Source organism: Vidua macroura, chromosome 8, assembly GCF_024509145.1.
Source record: "Vidua macroura isolate BioBank_ID:100142 chromosome 8, ASM2450914v1, whole genome shotgun sequence".
Lineage (NCBI taxonomy): Eukaryota > Metazoa > Chordata > Aves > Passeriformes > Viduidae > Vidua > Vidua macroura.
Window position 1 is genome coordinate 15175629 of NC_071578.1, and position 21947 is coordinate 15197575.

The 21947-nt window shown below is 34.8% G+C and overlaps 1 protein-coding gene and 1 long non-coding RNA gene across 4 annotated transcripts in view; one reads left to right on the forward strand and one right to left on the reverse strand.

The window, feature by feature from the left end:
- The window catches only part of LOC128811058 (uncharacterized), a 32474-nt gene extending 20795 nt beyond the window's left edge, over window positions 1-11679 (forward strand). Inside the window, exons 4-5 of the long non-coding RNA XR_008438219.1 lie at window positions 1673-1756; window positions 10233-11679. This is a non-coding gene — a long non-coding RNA (uncharacterized LOC128811058). The remainder of the gene's footprint in view (window positions 1-1672; window positions 1757-10232) is intronic.
- The window catches only part of LOC128811057 (heparan sulfate glucosamine 3-O-sulfotransferase 1-like), a 46801-nt gene that overhangs the window by 4003 nt on the left and 20851 nt on the right, over window positions 1-21947 (reverse strand). The gene's annotated exons all lie outside the window — the stretch shown is intronic.

A 21947-nucleotide genomic window follows, 5' to 3' on the forward strand; every position in this document is an offset into this window, starting at 1 on the left:
GTTCCTAATTATCTTCATATATACCACACACTTTTCTTGTTATAAATACTGCACCTCATATGATAACAATAATTCCAAAGAATATTTGAATGTCAGCACCTTTCCTCAAATTCCCTGCTAGAATAGTATATTCTTATATAAATAACAGACTTGGATGATGGTGCCACCATCTGAGTTTTAGTGAGCTATGAATCATACAAAAATAATTCTGTTTACTTAGACACAAAAAACAAAACACAGATATAGGCAAAGTTTTGAAATCTGAGCCCATTAGAGCAGAAAGCTGTGTCAAAACAAAAGTAAAGTGGCTAAGTGGGATCAGTGTGGGAAAAATAAATTATGCAGGGTGGATGGATTCTCTGTGACTATCCAAGTGTTGTGCTGCACAGCCATATAAGTGTTGGAAAAGTCTTTGCAAAATCAGATCTTCAGAAAATATTCTACAGTTCCTCCAAAGCTCTGTGTAAGACATATCCAGATGCCTTCTGGTCACTGAGAGCTTTCTGCAGGGAGGCAAGTCTGCTTGAGGCTGAATAGCTTCTTTTACTTAATCCGCATTGCATATGGTCATTTTAAGAAGTGGCAAATGTTAAGTATATTCAAAATTTGCAAAAACTTTAGGCTTGCAGGTATGTGCATGTGTAGATGTAAGTGAAAGAAAACATCTATATAACTGTTTTACTAACATTTAAAATCTCCTGGGTAACTTTTGTACATAATATTTGAAACAGATTGCTTACAGATCTGCCATTGTAACAGCAGTCATAAAAAATTCAGATCAATGCAACACCTGCACTTGAACCACTGTGCTTGGATTTCCTGTTTTTAACTCTGAAAATCCCACAGGACAAATACCCATTGAAAGGACTCTTAAGTTTCACTCCTTTCTGAGCAATTATAGGATTCTAAGATTTGTGGAATATATCTACATTCTTGTTTTGTTTTTAATATAACATGCAGAAGCAAGGGTTTTTTTCTACAGTGAAGCAACAGTCATTTAATAAACAAAAACCATTTTTGGAATAATTTTGAATTATGGCTCATATTTTAAAGTAGTCTCAGAAATGTTACAACCTTAGCTCCTTCTTCAGTGTTCACTGTCTCTTTCTGAACATATTGGTCACGGTACTTCATCTCTTAGAAACAACCACAGAAAACACAGACAATTCCCATTTGTCATGGCACTGAGGAGTATTCAATATTTCTATTTTAAAATTGTTTACTTTGAGTCTTACTTTACAGGCTTAAAGATTTTAAATTTTTGATAATAACAGTCTGGGCAATGCAGCAGATTCATTAAATCTATTTTCTAAATTTTACTGAAACCTTCTCCAGCTTCTTGGATATCTAGGGAATGATTGTAGTCAGCCTCAATGAGCACTAAATTCACAGTTATATAGCAAATATTAACCCTAAAATTGTAATTTAAAAAATAAACTATGACCTTTAGTGAAGAGATCTGCAGAGAACATTCCCTGTTATGTCCAAGCAAGACTTAAAGGGCAACTGCTTTTTCAAAGAGAGTACAGTTTCAGCTAGGAACAGTGAGTATACAATTACTAAATATTAGAAAAGTCTAAGTACAAATTTGCTTTGTAATGACAGACTGGAATGCTGTTCTTTAAGAACTTGAAAGGAGGTTTCATTTTAAAGATCACAATTTTTTCACTAGGAACTCCACTCAGAAGTTCTGTTTGAAGTTCCCAAGAGCAAAGAATGCAAGACTTTCTATGGCAGTCACAGGAGGGAAGAATAGGTATGTTTATATCCAAATCATTTATAGTTCCTATTCCTTTGCATGGCAAGCTTGGGAAGTGGTAACCATGCTGTTCAGTGCTGCTGAGGGACTAAAATGCATTTTACAATAATGGCAGCTAATGTTGGTTTGGAAAGATCCTTAGGATGCACAGCACGAAATTTGAAGTGTTGCACCCCAGATGATTCCTGGAATGCCAGCTTTCAAAGAAGGGACTCTGCTTTAGAAATTTCAAGCCAAATTTTTCACAATTCACAAGGTTCCTGAATAGTTCAATCTGAGGAAAGGCACAGCTATGCATAAGATGGTTTCAGAAGTAGCAACATATGACAGTATGGCATCTTTCCAGACCTGTGATGCCAGCAGGCTGGGATTTGGGAGCGGGAGCCAATCATTCTTTCAACCTGTTCTGAAAACCCAGTGTTAGTTTGCATTCTATTAATCTTCATTGTTAAATTAAAATTCTTCCAGGAAGACTGAGGAATTGTTGTTATAAAAATCTTACAGGTTTTCTCAATTTACATCTTTCATGATAATACAGCATGTTATACATTATAAATGCACTTACACATCTATACATTAGATTACAATACTTTGAACTAAGGGAAGACCTCCCTGAGTGTCTGCCAAGCAAGGGATTACTTATAAATAGCAAGGTGGAGACATACAGTTCATTATCTGATTTAAATTCTGGAACTATCCCATTTTGAAACAGTTTCATGAACTGATTCTAGACAGGTATTTTAGGCAATTTTATTTAACTTGAAAGAAAACTATTTTTAGATTTCTTGAGAATTCGTATTCTTGAGACTAACTAGGTTAATAGCTTAAATTGAAAAAATAGAAAGGAAGAGGGAAAAAAAAGGAATTTCTCTGAAATAATCTAAAACCAGAGTAGAAAAGAAACAAGTATTTCACACTTGGACTCTGCACTAGTATAGACAGAGATGTGCTCTTCCTAGATCTGGTGGCAGGTGAAAAAATTCTCACAATCACTACTTAATTTTGTTTAAAAAATTCAAACACACTAACGTTATTTCATCCCTAACTGAGTTTCCTAGTTTCATACACCTAAGAATCAGGTGCACTTACTGAAACCCAAAAAAGACTGTAAGCTGAATGAGAAAATCCTACTTATTGCTGAGGAAAGATTGGTCCTCCAAAATATTCTCAGGTTCACTTCTGATGTGAGTGAGAGTCTGCTTAATTTACCATCTGAAATCAGCAGTTCTTTGTAAGACACATTCAGGCAGCAAGTAGCAGAAGGTATTCTGCATATTCTGGGGACTGAAATATTGTTTGAAAAAATAATTAACATTAACCAATTTAACCAGTTTTTAAATTAATTAGTTGTTTTAAAAATTTCTTAGAATCATTGCTAGGAAAAAACCTTACCCAGGAAATATTACAGAAAAAATCAAATTCAAAATGTGTGGTAAAACTGGTTCCTAAATGAATCAAAATTGCCTTTGGGAGCAATTCTATCAGAACGACATTTCAGCTTTGGCCTAAGATATTTGATTGATTTCAGTGAAGCTCTAAGATATTAGATCCTGTGGTTAGGTTATAATTGCTACATAAATGTAAAGGTTTTAAAGAAAATTTATCATATATAATTGGAATGTTATTTGAATAATTTTTGTGTTGCTTTTGTGCCTTTATGCAACTACATTTTTAGCAGATATTAACTGTTTTTTATAATGAAAACAATATATTTTACGTTGGTGCACTGCACCAATGAAGAATCTGAAAGTATTCTTATTAAAAAAAAACCCATGACACATGATCAGAATTACAGTGCCTTATTACCATTTTTCCCTATTATTTGATAGTGTTGGTGCTGTTTAGTAACATCAACAGATATGATACTTATTAAGCAGAAATGTAGTTCAGAAATAAATTCATGCTGCAGAAAGGACTAATTAAGTAAATAGTACCTTGGGCTGCTGTTTCTTTTATTTTTTTAAAACCTAGACTAGACTTGAGAAGCTGCTATGCTGGCTGAAAAATCATTTTAATATTACAGAAATGTACTAAAGACCCTGAACTGCTGCACTCTACTCTGAAAAAACTTCCAAGCGTCTTACGATTTATCTTGCTTTGGGGTAAAGTACGAAATCATGGGGTAAACCTAAATATATTATTACTAATTTATAACATTATTAGTTCCTAATAATACTTCCTGTTACACTGCCTGTAATGTTTTCCATTGGAGAATTCTGCAGCACTTTGTGTTAATGAACTGTCTGCACCTTATTAAGGCACCATTCACACCTTACAGGAAATTGCAGCTGACCAATGTATAGATCCAGTTCAGGAGTGCAAATGCCTTGGAAAGTCAGGTTAATCTGGTCTGCTCAAGGTCACATAGCAGGTTTATAGTCCAACCAAGAAAAAAAACCCCAGGGCTTCTAATTCTCCATCCAATTCCCCTTCCAATTCCAACTTTGTGCCATTTCATAGCAGCCTCTCACAACCCTTATGATAACTTATAGCTGGATTACATGCTGAATTGAAAAGCAAAATGGTTCCTCAATGTTTCAGCAATGTTTCAGCACAAAACTCAATTTTTTTTATAAAGCTTGCTCCTCACAAAAAAAAAAAAAAAAAAAAAAAAAAAAAAAAGAAGAAATCAAGTACTAACTACAAAATCAGGATTTGGTTGTTTCAAAGCATTTCTGCAGAAATACTTCTGTTGGTGACCGAAAACTGCAGCAAGAGGAGGTGGTCAGAGCAAATATAACAAAACACCAATTTTTGTCTTGATACTGCTTTTCCTGTTAATTCCTGTTAGATATGAATTTATTGCAACACAAAGATCAATCACTGAGAAGAGTACAATGCAAACATGTTAAGGCTTACTGGCATGCAAACTTGTAACAGCTCAATTATATCTCTATTATTAAGAACATCTCTAATGTTGACAATATAAAAAACAATTCCAGCCTAACTGTGTTCACAACCAAAGGTCATATAAGGTGAACAGTTTCAGAAATTTTTGCTCCACAATCATAGTGTGATGTCAGTTAGACCCATGTAAAGTATCCCTATACAGACTGGGTTATGTACAGACTGGGTTATGTAATAAATAATTCTAAAACAATATAATTCTAAAAGTTTTGGAATATCTGAAATTAGGCTGGTGATTTTCCTTCAGTAAAACTAGAATTAGTTACATAGCATAATAAATACAAATCTCCATTCAGCATGGCTTATACATTTTTTAAAAACAGACAAATGAATTACCCAGTGCATATAGGACACATTGCTTAACAGAATCCAGTATCAATGTATTCAAATCCAATAATGTAATGACTAATTTTATTAATTCTAAGCATTAAATATTAGAAGTAATAGAATCATCAAAAGTCCTCTTCATAATACCTTAATTCTGATTATAATATAATTTGTGAAATAATGGACATTTGAAAATACTTGGCGCATGTCCAATGGTTGAACAGAAAGGTATCCTCTTTAATACCACTTGGAAGGAAACACAGTTCAGCTACTTCTAGCCACACATGTGAGATATGCCTAGGCAGAGTTCAGGAGACAGTAAGAGCACATTTTTGAGTGTGAAAAATATTAAAAATTTTGGAAAAGTTTCCTGTGTAAAAACAATTGTGACTTTTAATTTTATTACAAGCAGAGCAATTACATTAGGTCTATGTTAGAATGAGACCAATCAGGTGCAATTGAATAACTTTAGAGCTGTGCCCTTGAAGTGAGACTTGATTCAGAAGAATCCAAAATTACCTATTCCATGAAACTAAAGACTATGTGGGAAAGGACAGTTATCCCAGAGAAATAACCCTTTATATGGCATGAAACTTCTCTGCACACTTTTATGCTCTGCTCCATTCCCAGACTAACTGTAGTAACTAAATAACATTTGCATTGTCGTTACTGGCCTTTATCAGAATCAGGTAGGAGAGGTCAGTCAGTTCCCAGGAATATACCTCCCACCTGTAACCATGGAAAATCTCTGCTGCCAGCTGGAGAAAGCAAGAAAGGGTAAGAGAGAGTAAAATACAACACTGGAGTTTTGTAACAGAGCTGCAAGTTGAGCTCAGTGATCTCTTTTCATACAAGGAGGAGAAGACAAAGTACAAAAAGGACCAGAGACCCAAAGTCAAATAAACATTGCAGCAGTTCATATTGCTGATTAAGAGTCTTCTAGGCACCTAAGAATTTTGTTCACTTTCATTTTACTCAAACTATGGGCGTATTTTTGTTAGGGAGATGCACTAAGATTTCCTAAATGAAGTAGTACCTAAAAACCCATGATCCCACAGACTTTCCAGAAATGCTGCCTTGCTGTTGTAACACCTCTTTGGGTAATGAAAAAGTATAAAGGTTTCTCTTTAAGCAGCAACACAAAATATATGTTAGCACAAAGAAAGACATTAACATTTTAAAGTCCTAATCTCAGCAGCGAATTTATTTGTGTGAGCCTTTTCCAATGAGATTGCAGTTTTATAACAGCCAACAGTTACTACCTTACAAGAATAAAAAAAAAAGGAATAAAAAAGGAAATAGCTATTTGGTGAGTAAAGGTAGGAGCTACAAAGTAACAGCAATTGGCTGCAGGCTTCTATCAGGTACACAGACTATAATGGATAAAAAGGAAAGCTAAGAAATGTTAGCATGAACTATAAACACCATTATATCATTGGCAGGTGATATTAGCAGATAGGAGTTTTGAAGGAAATTTGCTTCCCTAAGGCTAGCATTACATTTCCTAATTCCTTTTCTGACTGCACTTATGTAGCAGTACAGTAATATATACAGTATAAACACATTAATAAATTTCTCAGCTAAATAAATGTTCTACAGTTGTAGTTTACACACATACTTTATGGTATCTTTGAAAAATATCATACTCAAACCATCCACATAAAAGTCACTGAATTACAATTTCATAAAGACCTTTAATAAATTTAGCCCATAAAGCCAGGTACATTTAGAAGGATACTTCTAAATAGACATAAATAAAAATTCAGTTCCTATTAAGATGCAAAGAGTGGATAATGGTCAGATTAGCACAGATGAGAAGGCCAATTTTACTTATCACATTGGCATATTTGAAATGGAATTTCATTAGCATTTTGTTGAATTAAACTTACACCTCAAATAGTTAATTAAGTATCTGAATCAATATAAATTGAAGTAACAAAGATGCCATGCCAGTTCTTCAGCCAAACAAGCAGTAGTCATGTAATTATAAAGGTGCAAGATGTAATGATGTGCGGCTGATAAGAAGCTTTTGTGTATATTTCTACAGTACAGCAAAAAGGTCAAACTTCAGCCTCTCTACCTCTGGTACAATTAATTGAATATTATTAATTTTCCCCCACTCATTGTCACAAAGAATACCTTAATAGTCACAGATGTTTAGGAAATAAAATTAGAATTTGATGCAGAGGATTTACGAGAGACCTGTCTTTTAAAGGAAAAAATTCCTCAGAGGGTCAGGGATGGCAAGAGAAGCATTCACGAGGGATGAGGACAGTTTAACTCTGTGGTATAAAACAGCAAATTCCTACAGGACATCCAGGTCAAATAACTGACCTTAAAATCTTTTATGCTCCTGTAAAGAGTATCAGATTCCTGATGCTAAAAATAAAAACAACCACAAAAACTCACATACCCCTCCACCAAATCCTATTCCTGCAAAAAAACCCCAACCAAAAGCCAAAGAAAAACCACAAGCCCATGCTGGTTTTAAGACAATACAACTTCAAGGACTCCAAAAAGGGATAATTCTTCTCAGAGCTTTTCTGGGCAGCACTTGTCAATATTACACTTTTTGTTTTCAGCACTGCCCCCATGCAGGGGAGGAGCAGTCCAAGTAAAGCTCATCAGACCATGGCAGCTGCTCAGGGATCACCCCAAGACAGCCAGGGGTGACTTGTGGGGAGCTGGCCAGGGGGAGCAGCCAGGCAACAAGCCTGTCTTGCAGGCAGGGAGGCTTCTTTATCCCCACCTTGAAACCTGCCCAACAGTGAGACATCTCAGATGAGTTTGATGAGCCAAGGCCAGTGTCTTACCCTGTGCTTACATCTTTTTGAATAACTTTTCCAAGGCTCTGGCATTAGTCCCTGGGATGTAGTTCTCTGATTTGTCTGATAAGAATTGCTCTATTGGGTCCCATATAGCTGTTGTATACCCCCATCATACAAGGCAGGAAACAAACTGATCCATCCCTTGGTAATGAATTCTGCTATCCCACAATACCCAGGCTGGAAACCTTCTACTGTCAAATGCAAACAGTAAGAGAAGGATCCAGCTTCTTGGCTCAGAGTTACACTGTAAAGCACAGATGTAAACTGAGCAGGGAATTCACCCAGAATTTAAAAAAGCAGCTGAAAGGTGCATCAGAGTTGAAATCTTTTGGCCTTGTAAAGGATGACTGAACAAAATTTAAGAAAAAATAACAGCTCAGGAACAATTTTTTTTTTTTTTAAGAGTAACTACAGAACAGAGGATGTAAAGAAGGTAAAATAATAAATCAATGATGGACTTAAGATTGAAAATTTAATTTTGAAATTTTGGCTACTGGCACAGGCTCTGATAAGAGATAAGATCAAGATAAAGGTCAGAGAAAAACAGTATGAGTGAGTATGAATGTTTGATAAAATACTGGGATTTACAAAACCAAGAAACATACTAAATCCACACTGAATTCAGGTATGCTGAGAGACTTTGGGCATCAAAGAATCAGAAATTCTACAGAAAGGACCTCATAGTCCATCTTTTCTCAAAGCAAACAAACAAGTATGATTTGAAGAGACTATAGAAAGCAACTGCTTAGCAAGTCTTAACATTGATTAATAAATATATTAGTAAAATATATAAAAAATATCAATAAAATAAATATATTAGTCACAACTCTGTCTTCCACTGGCAAACAAATTCTTGCTAATAAAGAAAGTAAATACACTGCAATACAGAACAAGTAAACATATTAGAAAAGAAAGGAATAGATAAAACGTTTCTTGAATAAAAGCTCGATGCCTTCAACACACATCCATCATCAAGCTAGGTGCACATTCAGCCCAGCAGATAGCTGTAGAGATACAGGAATGAAAGCAATTTAGGGAACATTTGGAAATGCCTGACAACTGGAATAAAACACATAAAACAGCCCCAAGTGCAGCACTTGTGTCTCTCACACTGCTCCTCAGGCTGCTACGGGGAGACAAAAACAACAGGCTGAACACATGAAGGAAAAGACAGATCATTTTCTGGCCATTATGGAAAATCACAAATCAGATCCTTGCTCCTTACCAAACCTTTTTCCAGTGCCAAAGTAGCACATTAAAGTACAGTAAAAGAATACTCACCACTCTTAAGAGTCTAAGAGCAGACAACTAATACCACAAAATTCTAATGATTTTCTCCAAGACTTCTGAGATTTAATAGGGTCCTGTCTGACTGTCTTTTCCACTTTTTAGTTAGGAAAGACAGAACTTAGGAAACCTTCTTTGCAGTCCAATTTTTTTAAACTTTGATGTACAGCCTAACCTATAGGTGTGTCAGTAGTACAACCAAAGATGTAGGTACATGTCAAAAACTCCTACACTTCAGTGGAAAACAAAGCAGCTCCCTTTCTTCTTTCTGATTAGTCCAGACCATTATATGATTTCCCTGTGCAAAAACATCCTCTTCATCTACAAGTTTAAGGTGTCCTCACAAAAGCACTTTCTGTTGTTACAGCACTGCATTCTACAGCACGGTCAATTCCAGCAGAACATGCTCCTCAGCACACAGCATCACTTCTGCCCCACAGCTCAGTGCCATGGTGCGCTCAAATAAGTCTTCCACACTTTTCTTTTAGTGCTGCTTCATTTCAAATCAGTTACAGCTTCTCAGAAAGGCTCTTTGATGGCTGAGAGTGCCTACAGAATTTTTTTGCCACCCTTAATCTCTGTCAATTTTCACCTAAGTCTTTAAGGTAAAATCATATTTAAGAGCCATTACATGCATTCAGGATGTGGACTTCAGGACTTCAGATTTGTGAGACTTGTGACAAATGGTGAGGGTTTGTCACATGAGAAACTAACTAGAAAGAGCTACAATAGATGTGCTTGGAGACAAAATAAAAGCATGGTAAGATTAGCTCTCAGATTCAAATACAGTGTTTGCTGTTTATGATAATAAAATTTATAAGTAGCAATTTTTAATTTTAATCTTTAGTATCAATTTGGAAAACATCTGTTGCACCTAGGTATCTTATAATGACCTTTTCATATTTTTCTCCTTCAATCTGAATGGTCTTACCAGTATTCAGAGAGTTGGTAAGGTGCTAGGAACACCTATAGGAGAGAAAGAGGCAAGGGCTCTGATACATTCTCATAATTAACTGCATATTAATTAGGGCAATAAATAGTTGGAATGTTCAAAGCCATTCTCTTAAGACTGGGTAGGCTGTACAACACATGTACTTTAATTGATTCTAATCCCTTGATTTCAGCTCCTCAAGCAGACACTGTATGACAGCAGACGGTCTCATAGTGCCACAACAACAGGACATTTCCCCAAGGAGCAATGCTTCATCACAGCATAGAGGAGACCTAGAGGTACCTCCATTATCTTATATTTTCTCTCTCAGTCTCCTTCCTTCCCAAATAAAAGAGAAAAACCCTCAAAGCACCAAATTTTGTTACTTTAGTTTCAAACTTTACTTTTTCTGTAGGAGGAAGTGATCAGTTTTGTGATCCTAGATCCATGTTCTAGCTGCAATTAATTTTTTCTTCTTTCTATATAGCTTATGATCCATATATTCCATACTGTTCTAGTCCACTTAATTTTTTTCTCAGGAAATTTAAAAAAAGAAAAGTTGATGATCAGTACTCATTTCTCTTTTCACTGTTCTCTATTACCAGTACAACACTGCTATTTAAAGCAAAGATGTAGGTGTTAGTATGTAGTGGTGTTAAACATAAAATACACATCTTGTGCATCCTGATCATTGTTTTTTTGCCCCATGAATACCCTTAGCAGTCCCTATGAATGGTACAATTTTAAAGAAAATCATCATCTCACTGTACCTTTACTTTTGACTACATTTTTTCTCCTTGTGAATGCATTTGGAGTTCTTGCAGAGTTAACAGGATATTACCAGCAGTTTTTCTGCAGCATCCTTCATTGGTGTCTCAGCAGTTACTTTAAACATTTTGAAGAAAAAATGTCAACATGTGAATACCAGTTAATTTACAAGTCCACTGGGATTCATAGATAAAAAACAGAAAGTAAAGCACCAAACCAACACTTTCAAATCAGATTGCCAAAAGCCACGTAAAATCAGACCGATGTTCTCCTGCTGTTTACCACAGAGAATAGGAGTTTATTCCTTTAATAAAATGGAGATGGAGTTGGACATTGCTGAAGCTGAGACTAGAGAATCTTAATTCACTATATAAATTGTGGTGCAATTTTTAAAGATTTTGAGCACCTGAGGCTTTTTTTACATTTTAGGATGGCTGAGAACTCCACAGAAGGTTGCCTGTTCTCAGGCACAGATACAACAATTTCCCAGCTCAGCAACATGGAAGAAACATATGCCAATATGTGTAAAGATTCTTGAGCAGACATTTGCAGCCGCCCTCTTTGCAGCTGATGATGTGTCCAAACTTTGTACCATTTCATAAGAACTTTAATATTTTGAAAAAGCCTCACATTCACACAGTAGTTCAGAAAGATTAATATTAAATGTAGTTAGGGAAAGAGAATCTCTGGTGGAATCTCCAATTTACTCACACAACCTACCCATCCTCCTGCTCTCAGGGTTTAGTTTCTCAGTGTTTGGCCACTGCCACATATAGTGGTTTGAAAATAGTCGTAATACTATTTCCCCTGAGCCCAGTTTTTGAGAAAGATGTACTTCTATTTAAAGCAACATCATGTTTAATTTCATGACAATAAAGGATTTTTTTTCTGCATTCTGATTATGGGTGTTCATTCCTCTTACCTTAAAATATGTGATCACAAGCGAAAATAAATCTGGATTTGAAATTTAATTTGTAACTATAAAATATGGAATAGTTATTTCTGTTTATAGCATACTAAAAAAGGTAGTGCAAGTACGCAGTGTAAGCTACTGCTTATTGGTGGCAGTTCTGTTTTAAAGCACTGATAATAGCTTTTCCTCTCAAGGGAGGACAGTATTTCTTCTACAAACTATAAATTGTATATATTATTTCACATTTTTTTATGCTGAATTTTTGTCTTAGATTTGTAGTTTGACATTTCTTAGCTAAACTACTTTCACATTCATGTCTCACTTATTCTTAATGGCATCTATCCATTTCAAGCAGAAAGAACATTAATATTAAGAGAGGGTTAAATTTCTCCTGGAAGGTTTTTTGTCCAGGGAGGTGATATGGATGGACTTGGAAAATTATTACAACTACTGACGATACCTTAAGAGGAATTATAGTCAACAGTAAAAGTAACTTTGAGTTTATAGATAATAAACAGTTCAGAGCAAATTTTTGAGATCAGAATCAAGATGCTGGGATCAAACAATATCTGTCAGTGTGTGAGAAATAAGGGATTAAATTACTGAATGTGAAAGAATCATGATCCCTATACTATGGAACTTTCCAAAATTATATAAGAAATAAGGGCATAGCGTGTCAAAAAAGTAATAAAATCAAGCTATTCCCTCTGACATTTAAAAAATGTAGCTGATATAACTGCCATTCAGGGTCTGGAAATATTTCAGTCAAATATAAAAGTACCAGGAGAAATAAATCATGAAGTCCAACCTATTTTATAAAACATCATGATCTGCTGTGTATGTATGAGTATGCAAGAGAAATTGAATGTGAAGTACTTCAAATTATAACACGTAACCATCTTCTAGTCAATGCACCACACAGCCAGGAGTGAAAGAGTAAAGGATTGGAGAAAGCAAGGGAAGTGATGAAAAGCAAAAAATTGAGCATTTGTAGGAAAAACAGGTTGTTAATAATTTTAGTGAGCACAGTTAGGTTCTATACTTGTGCAAATACACACACAAGCACACGCATATATATATATAGCACACAGAGAAATACAGAACAGACAGTAATAGGAAATAATATAGGCAGATTAAAGAATTCAAATTACTTGGGTTTATGAGCAATGCAGCCGATGCTGACAGATTACAAAAATGGATTGCAAATGGATAAATGTGCGTACACTAGAAACATATTCAGGATCAAATGTTCAAGTGCAGAAGAACTTAGATTTGTTACAACATATCAAATCTTAAAAAAAAATTAGATTCTACTATAGTGCAGGAGTGAGATGGAGTTTGAATTTATAATTGGTTACATACTTTCCAAATAGAGCAACTTACTCAAACTCTGTTTATTTGCATGGAGAGTTAATGTTCAGCAACGAATGCGTTCTATAACTTATACTTCAGATTTCTCACAGTAATTTCCCCTTGAAGACAAGCCTTGAGAGTGAAATTTTTCAGGATCATTTATGCAGGGCTCATTCTAGTTCCACAGAAGTCAGTCATAGTATTTTTTACTTAGTAGCAAAGTTATGAAAATTTTGAAAGATTCCTCTCTCTTCCTCATCTTGTGCTTTTCAGAATTGTATTTCTCACCTTGTAGTGATATTACAAAGGCAAACTCAAACCCCTTGAATGTCCAGGTGATAGAAGAATGGAGGAAACCATAAAATTAATTCCTTAAGATTGAAATGCTGAGCTGCATTGCTACAGCTGAACAATAATGGAACATCTAATCACTATGCATGTTTAGAAATACATCCAGGTGTTCTGAAGAGATTTTAAATCACAGAGCTGAAAAACTACCAAGTAATATCAGCCCACATGTTGAAAGATATTTTAAACCTATGGAGAATAGCAAAAATATCACAGTCATTGATGTAAATTGAGAGAAATTACACTGAAATTAGTGAGAAAATGGAAAGGAGTGATGATATGCTAAAATTAAATCAATTTGTTTAGATTATGCCTCCCTCCCATATGAACAAACACATATTCTACTTTGCTGAGCAAAATTTTTACACTGCTTTTGGATTCCATCGGTCATGCAAGATAAATAGCATGGGCTGAAAAACAGGTTGACAAAGTTTATTTGGCCTTCTGACAAAATACTTCACTATTAGTTTCAGGGTAAAAAAAGCAAATATTCAAAGTGGATTAATAAAATAACTCAGAAAGCAAAGTGTAGGAATGCACAGGAGATCCTCAACACCCAGTTAATTCACAAGCTTGCACCAGACATCTCTTTAGCAAAAGATACTGGCTGAGAGATTCAGAGTCCAAGGAGCTTCAGTTACTGATGCATTTGAAATTTGAATTTCAAATTAGAGATGGACACCTCTATCCCTTAGACTTCCTGGAAAGCCCTACCCTTAGGATACTTTATGAAGCACCCAAAAATCTCAGTGAAAATTTCAGTTGGATGCACAGCAGTGGACAAAGGCCAGCACATTATTAGTATGCAAAAGCAGTAAGAGAAAATGACAGTACAGTTTTAATGCATTTTGATAAACTAATGGTTCAGAGTGACTAGAACAGCGTGTCTCATTCTGGTCAATCACTCCCAAAAGGAAGAGGGAGTTCAGAGTTGGCTGCCAACAAAAGATTGCAAGCATAAATAATTTGTCAATGTAAGGAGATAGTAAAAAAATGCAGAGTCTGTACTTTGACTGCTGCATTAGATAAATGAACTAAGATAACCCTTGCTCATTCCCTCACAAGTTCACAAAACATATTTCAGAGAAACAAAAAGGCAATGAAATTAAAACTGACAAAGTTATATGCTCTGAACAATGCACAATTAATCTAGAAGTGTCATTGTCACTAAATGCTACTGCAGATCTATATAAGGCAAACAAAAAGAAAGCAACCACCAACAAAGAAAAAGGACATTTTAAGTTGTATTTCAAAATATAGTATTAAATTTCTTATATAAAAAAAACTACTATAAAAGTGGATTCTACAAGAGCCCCGGGTGAAAGAGAAATCAATTTGAGAAAACTGCATTTCTAGCTTCATAATACCTCAGAGGTATGTCATACAGAAATATGTAGCAATTTACTAAAGATACTTTTCAAAGAAATTTCATATAAATAAAGTCTAAATAATTTTAAATGCATTTGGATGTGTTTATTGAGTTCTGTGGAAAGAGGGAGAAAGAAAAAAAATCTCCATTTCTGACTAAATGACCATAGTTTCAACTCTTATTTCTCAAAGCCCAACTTTTGCCTTTCACTAATTTAGTAAAGACTAGGAAATATACAATCAGAGCATACAGTCTGACATCGATATTGAAAGTACAAGCAAATTTGGATCTACAAGGAAAACCAGAGCAGGATGCCAGATTGGAGTCTCATTCCAGAGGAGAAAAGGCTGCAAAAATAAAAAATGAAGCAAGTAACAGAGAAAATTAGGAACTCAGATGGTTCTGGTTTCATAGATGCCAGGGCACAAAGTAACAGGATTAAATGATTAAACTTAAGAGGACATGTGATAACAATCACAGTTCATTTAATTTCAGATTGTGAGTCATGTATTCTAGACTCTGGCCATTCTCACTGATGTCTAAATTTTCTGTTGCTTCATATTCAATCAAGACACCAAATTCTAGGCCTCTTTACTCAGATCCCACCCCACTAACACAGAGAATAACAAAATTATGGTCGATGTAAATACTCCTTACATTCTTCCTGCTTTTTTGCTTGGAGAGGGCATTAATTCTCGAACAGTTTCTAATCCATCAAATCACATGAAATTCTTCAGGGCAGAACTCTTATCTAGCCAAAAACTCCACACCTGGGATTTGTACAGTTAAACATTTCTCTATTTCCTACTTACACTTGTTTCTATTAAACTACAGCCTATTTTATTTAAACATTTTCTTGGAGATACCAACAGCATTTTGACACTCAGTCTTGTTTTCCAGGATGCTTGAACCCTTCCTGTCTTGAAGTCACCCTTGTCTCCTCCATAACCCAAGTAATTAATAAAAGAAACCACCTACTGCGTTCTTTATGCTTTAAAATTGTGCAGTCCAATGCAGATTTTTGCCAAAAAACACTGAACTCCTCAGCACAACTTTCATTCAAAATGTATTAAAAAGAATGTACAAAAATTAAATACAAGGCAAGAGTTGATATGTGATTAAATGAAGAAAAACAGATACGAATGTAGGCAGTAAGAAAATTAAAATATAATTAGCCACGAAAGGAACATAATTTCATGTGACAAACAACAAACATCTAGAAATCCTATCCCATTCATCTCAATGGAGATGTTAATTTCAGATTAAGTAAAATTAAAACAAACATAGAAGAGACAAAGCCAGCTCTCCATCTCTGAAGCTACAAGCAAATCAAAGTATGTTTGCATCTCAGCAGTGTTTTTAACTGAAACTTTTCTTGAGCTTCATCTCGGGCAGCCTGTACTCGATTGAACCAAGCATTTACTTGTCCCCTTGCTAGCAGTGGCCCATCAGGGACATTGAGGGACTGCACAAATCCAAGGCAAACATGCAGTGATTTTTCCAAGCACACTTTCCTGGGATCCAGCAAGTCTAAGCTTCAGTGGCTCTCTGGAACAGAATTATGAGCTTTATAGTCCTCAATGGACAATATCAGCAATTCTGTAAATCTTACTACTTTTTGAATCATTATTAACACAGCTTGTGTCGAGGAGTTCCATGGTGTTCCTATGTGAAACTGAAAAAATACTCCCTTTGGTTCAATTCAAACACACCACCTGCTAGTTTCACCCAATGCCCAACGTCCTTGCAGTAAAGAGCCAGTACACAATCACTCATTACCTATTTACTCACAACTCATGAGTCAAGAAACTTGCCACAGCCTCCTTCAATTTTCTTCTTCCCAGACTGAAAGTTTGTAGTTCTACCTGTTCCTTATTTAAAATATTTATTTAATCATCCTTTACTCATCCAACCCATTCTCTCTACCTATTCAAGATGCAGGTGCAGCACTGTGACACTGCTTGTAACTGTGATATTTTCTAATTTATTCTATTTCTTTCTAAAAATGTGTAACATTAAATTTACTTTTTTTTTTTGCTTCTACTATTTTCATAGCTCACAGTGAATACACTGGGAATAGATAATCTCACAGTGAAGTTCTTAAACAATAATTGTCAGTTTGAAGTCCATTTTTGTGCACAAATTTATATTTTTTTTCCCTTTGAGAACCACTTTAAATTGATTTGCAGTGAATTTCACTTGTCACTTTATCACTCAGTATCACTGAGGTACTTCTTTGCAGTTTGTTTTCATTTCTCCTATTCTAAATAATTTACTATCAGCTGCAAATTTTCCTGTGTAAATTTTCCTATTCTAATGCATTTGAAATAATGCATTTGAAATAATGCTGGTCTTATGTCTTTAACAAGTTGCTTTGAAAGCTCTTTTGTAATCTACACTATTGTGGTTTAATGTTTTATTTTTGGGCTTTATGTTTCTGTTATTCTTGCATAATGGAGTAACAGGCCTGCTTTAATTTCTTACATACTGATTTGTTGGTGCCTTCTTGTAAGAAGACTTAGTCAAAATCTGATTTTTAGAACAGACTAAATGAACCCTTAAGAGATATAACAAAAGTAGCTGAAGAGAGCTATTTAATATATAATCAAAGGAACTAGAATAAGTCAATTGAAATTTTTGCCTTCTAGAGTACCTTAATTTGTCACTCAAGTCCAAGACTAAAATCAACCACACAGTTCAATATGCCAATACACTGCTTTGGAAGTGGCCTAGATGAAAGCATCAGTTCACTTGCTGAGATCTGCTGATGTTTTTGCAATAAACCTCCTCTAAAATAAGCATATAATACAAACCCCACCTGCCCATGGGAATTATTTTTACTCAGTTTAAAAGTTTTAGAATAGTTCATAAGAATGGGTTAAATGTTAATAAACCAATAATGTTTTTACACCTGATATTTTATTATTTGGTTAAGGCTGTGCAACCTCTCTGACACTGAGAAGTTATTTCTGGAAGATCAGTTGTCAGTATCTCAGCTAAATTAAAGAACTATATTTTCATTTTTCTCTCTATTCAAGACATAGCTGAACAGAGATATCAAATAAAGCTCTTAACTTCTTAAATTTAGGTGCACATTAGAATTCCTTGGGGTAAAAAGCACCATATTTCAGTCTAAAAGTGTTTGCTTACATTATTTTGTAATCAAAGAAAATTAGGCTATATATATATTATTTATTTTTTTCCAATGTCATGCTGCAATTTAAGCAACATCTCCTTCAGTTGGCAGATTTCCCACATCAAGTCCTGGGATATTTTAACTAGATACTGGTACTTGAATTTCATTTCAGGAAAGGTAAATCTTAAGGTTCATGTAAATAGCTCCCTTTCAAAATTCATTGGAATTGCTCACACATTCTTAAATACTTGATTAACTGTGTGACAAATGAGCAAGGAGAACAAAAACAACAAACTAGAATAAAAGGCTCAAACGAGTCATTTTCTGTTAAGATTAGATTCTGACACACAACACTTCAAGACTCCATAGACATGGAAACATAGGGCAACTTTTTTTTAGAAGTTTCCAGTAAATTTTAATGCATCCCTTCTAAATTAATATTAAAATGCATCCCTACTAAATAAACCTTTAATATACAAGATTTCTAAATACAAAACTTCTACAAATACAGCCCATATTAACAAGGACAGTCAGGTACATATCACCTGATAACAACTACATCAAATAGCTAAGAATAGAAGCATATATAATTAATAAGTACTTCAAAATATGTATGTTAAATATCTTTCAAGGCAAGAGAAAATATTTTATCCCACTGTTTTATTTGAAAGTGGATATTTGGATATGTGCTGACATGTTCAGCACTTATTCTTTTAATATGTCTACTCAGAATAAAAAAAATTAACCATGTATGTCCATCTGAGGTAAATAACAGCTTATGTTACCTTCATGTTACCAGTTTTTAATGTTACTGATGAAAAATTTTAAGTACTATGGCAAATAAAGACAATGCTTTAGTCCCAGGCTGCAGGGACTTTCACTGACCTCTTAATTATTCCTGTACTAAATTGCTACTTTATTTTTAATGAGTGTTCTATAAATGGTATAGCTGTTTGTATTCTGAATCTGCAAATGTTGCAAAAATTTCTAAAAATGGGTCAGTTTCAATACCCTAAAACTTTCAGTCTATTATTATATAGTAGTATTTAAAAAACATTCTCAAGAGCTGATGTTTAATGGTAGACATGTATTTTAATGACAGAAATATTAAATAACAATATCAAATAATATTGACTTTTAAAAATAAGAACTCAGTAATATTAAACCCAAAATAAAACCAATTAAATAAATTAAAACAAATTACTTTAATTGAACAACAAAGAGCAAAGAGCAAAGAGCAAACCCTGACATGCATATGCACAGATACAAATTGTTTGAAAGATGAATTAAGAAAGACTTTGAAAATTAAGTTTGAAAGATGACTTAACCATTAGTCACTGTTCAAGATTCAAGAAACCTCAAATCTGTTCTACCAGCGAAACTACTGCTTCACTTCCATAAAAGATTTAATTTCAGTTAATTCTAGAAAGCTTAGCTTGGTTTATAATAAAAAGCCATGTTGTGTTTCTCATAATATCTAAGCTATGTTAACTGTACCTTCAATATGGACTGAAGATCCTACTGAAAAGCCATTTACATTCCAAAGTTTCCTAATTGAGGTTCCTTCTGCAGAACACCAAACCTGAAACACTTAAATATTCAAAAGAAGTGCTATGACATTAAGCTGCGTTTGAAGGGCTGCTGTTGGGACATTAGTCTGGGCGCTGGGAGAACTGTCAAGTACTTGATTAGTCTGACTCAAATCGAATGTGCCATTATTAGACCAGACCACTTCAAGAGTAACACTTGTGTCCTCTCCTCCTTACCTAGCTTCTCTATCCAGTATACTTCTTCAACTCCAGTTTAATTAACACCTCCCTTGGGATTTCAGTTTTTGAGATTGAAAAGTTGATAACAAATTGCAGGTGTAGCTGCAGAGGCATGAACATTGTTGTTGTCATGCACTGGTATTGCCAGCCATAGGGGGATATGTACAAATCACTGATTTTAAAGATTCCTACACACTGGCATCTATAGTTTTGAAGAGTCCTGAAGGTAAATCCACCCTCATTGCATCACCAGGACAATTTCAGTCCTGTTGACAACAGACAGTGAGAGGCTACAAATGCACATTTTGAACTGCACAGAACAGTCTGAGTTAGCATGTGATTTGTATCACCTGTTAGTAAAGGCTAACAACACTGCTAAACATATCATCATTTAAATAAGAAAGGTTGCTTTAGCAAATTCCAAGTTTTCATCTGTGCTGCTTTGCTTTTGTTTTTCTTCCATTCAGTCTCAAGGTAGATCTCGAAATGAATAATCTGATTAAATTGCAAAAATTTCCATAATTAATTAAGAACCATTCTCCTTTATTTTCTACTTGTCTGCATAAATCCCCAAACCTTAAGAAATGGGAGTGGGATAAAATAGTAGAAATAAACTTTTCAAAGTGGGTAACTTCTATATACATATCTACAATATGTGGCATCACAATGACACAGAGTTACAGAACACTGAGGTGGAAGGGACCTCAAGAGGTCACTTAGTTTGCCAGTCAGCCCCAAGGCTCCATCAGTATACTGAAACCATTCTTGACAGACGTTTGCTTAACCTGATCTTATAAAATTTCCAGTGATGGAAAACACATCACTTCCTTAGGCAATCTACAAAAATATTGTTAAAAATTGCAGCTACTATTCAAAATAGCAAAAGTCCTTACTGACACTGGACTGCAAGATTAATTCTTTCCAGTTTTAATCCACAATGTGGCACTCTTGAATCCATGCAGATAATGACTATGCACATATATCTCCATGACTAGGCGTACAATTTATACGTTGGATTCCAATTATACAAAAAGAGAAGTTCTGTGTAACTGATCACAAGTGCTCTTAAATTAGTAAATTACAGAGAATTTCACAACTAATCAAGCTACAAATGCATTGAATTCTCCAATTCTCCAGTAGTGTACTTTAAATAAATTTATCTTACTTTCATATTATTTTGAAACAGAAGGACACACAATTTCATGTACATATATATAAATATACACACGTATCCCCTCTGGGTAGACTGTGGATTAATACAAATTTCTAATGCAAAATATTCCCAGGTGTCTAAGTCTGTTGAAGCCAAAGGTTATAATGATAAAGAAATTAGCACCTTCACAAATGAGGACTCTATGGTCAGGCCAAGCCAGATGGCTCTTGACACCTGTCTGCATCCTGACTTGCACTGAAGGGTCAATATTACAGTTTATTCACAAGCAGGAGCTGGGAATCCCTGTTGGTTGCAATAAGGATGAAGAATTAATTCTTTCCTAACAACATAAAACCCAGCAGGATTTTACTCGCAAAGGCAACAACTCTTTCCAGAATTTAATACACTAATTAACTAAGGCTTCTTACTTTTTTCCTGCAAGATTGTATTTTTTTCTCCTTTATGAAAATAATTTTACTAGACAAATTAAATTTTTCACAGTGGTAGAGTGAAAAAGATCTTGCAGTTAAGGGGAAAGGACAGCTTTAAGGCTTTAGTCCCAATACCTGGAAGAAAATGAGTAACAAAAATAGATTAAAAACAACTTTGAAAAGTGGAAAAATGGACAATCTCTTTTTTGAGTTTATATCCCCTAGAAGAAAAGTTTTGAACTTGCTGAGTTAGATATTGACAACACTGTACCAATAAGTGTGTGGGGACCTTTTCAAACAGCTGGAACATTATAGATTTTTGCTAGTTCACAAGCCCTGTGCTCACATTTCCAGTAAAAGCTGCTGTCTAATACAAAGCTAAATGCCCCAGGGACATTGAAGTGAACATATTTTTCTGCTGGTTTAAGCACACCAGCAGTCATTTGTAGAGTTTACATGCCTTTCTTGTCAATACCTGCTGGTCACAGTTGGTGAAGAAGCAGTTTCACTCATGATCTCTTGCTAATTAAGCATGGCAACAGACATTCAGAGTGAAATTTTCAACAACCTGACACACAAAAGGAAAGAATCACATGTATTCTCAGAAGACTTCAATCTTTAAACCATTTGGATTCTGTAGTTACTGGAACTGAAAGGTAACAGAAATT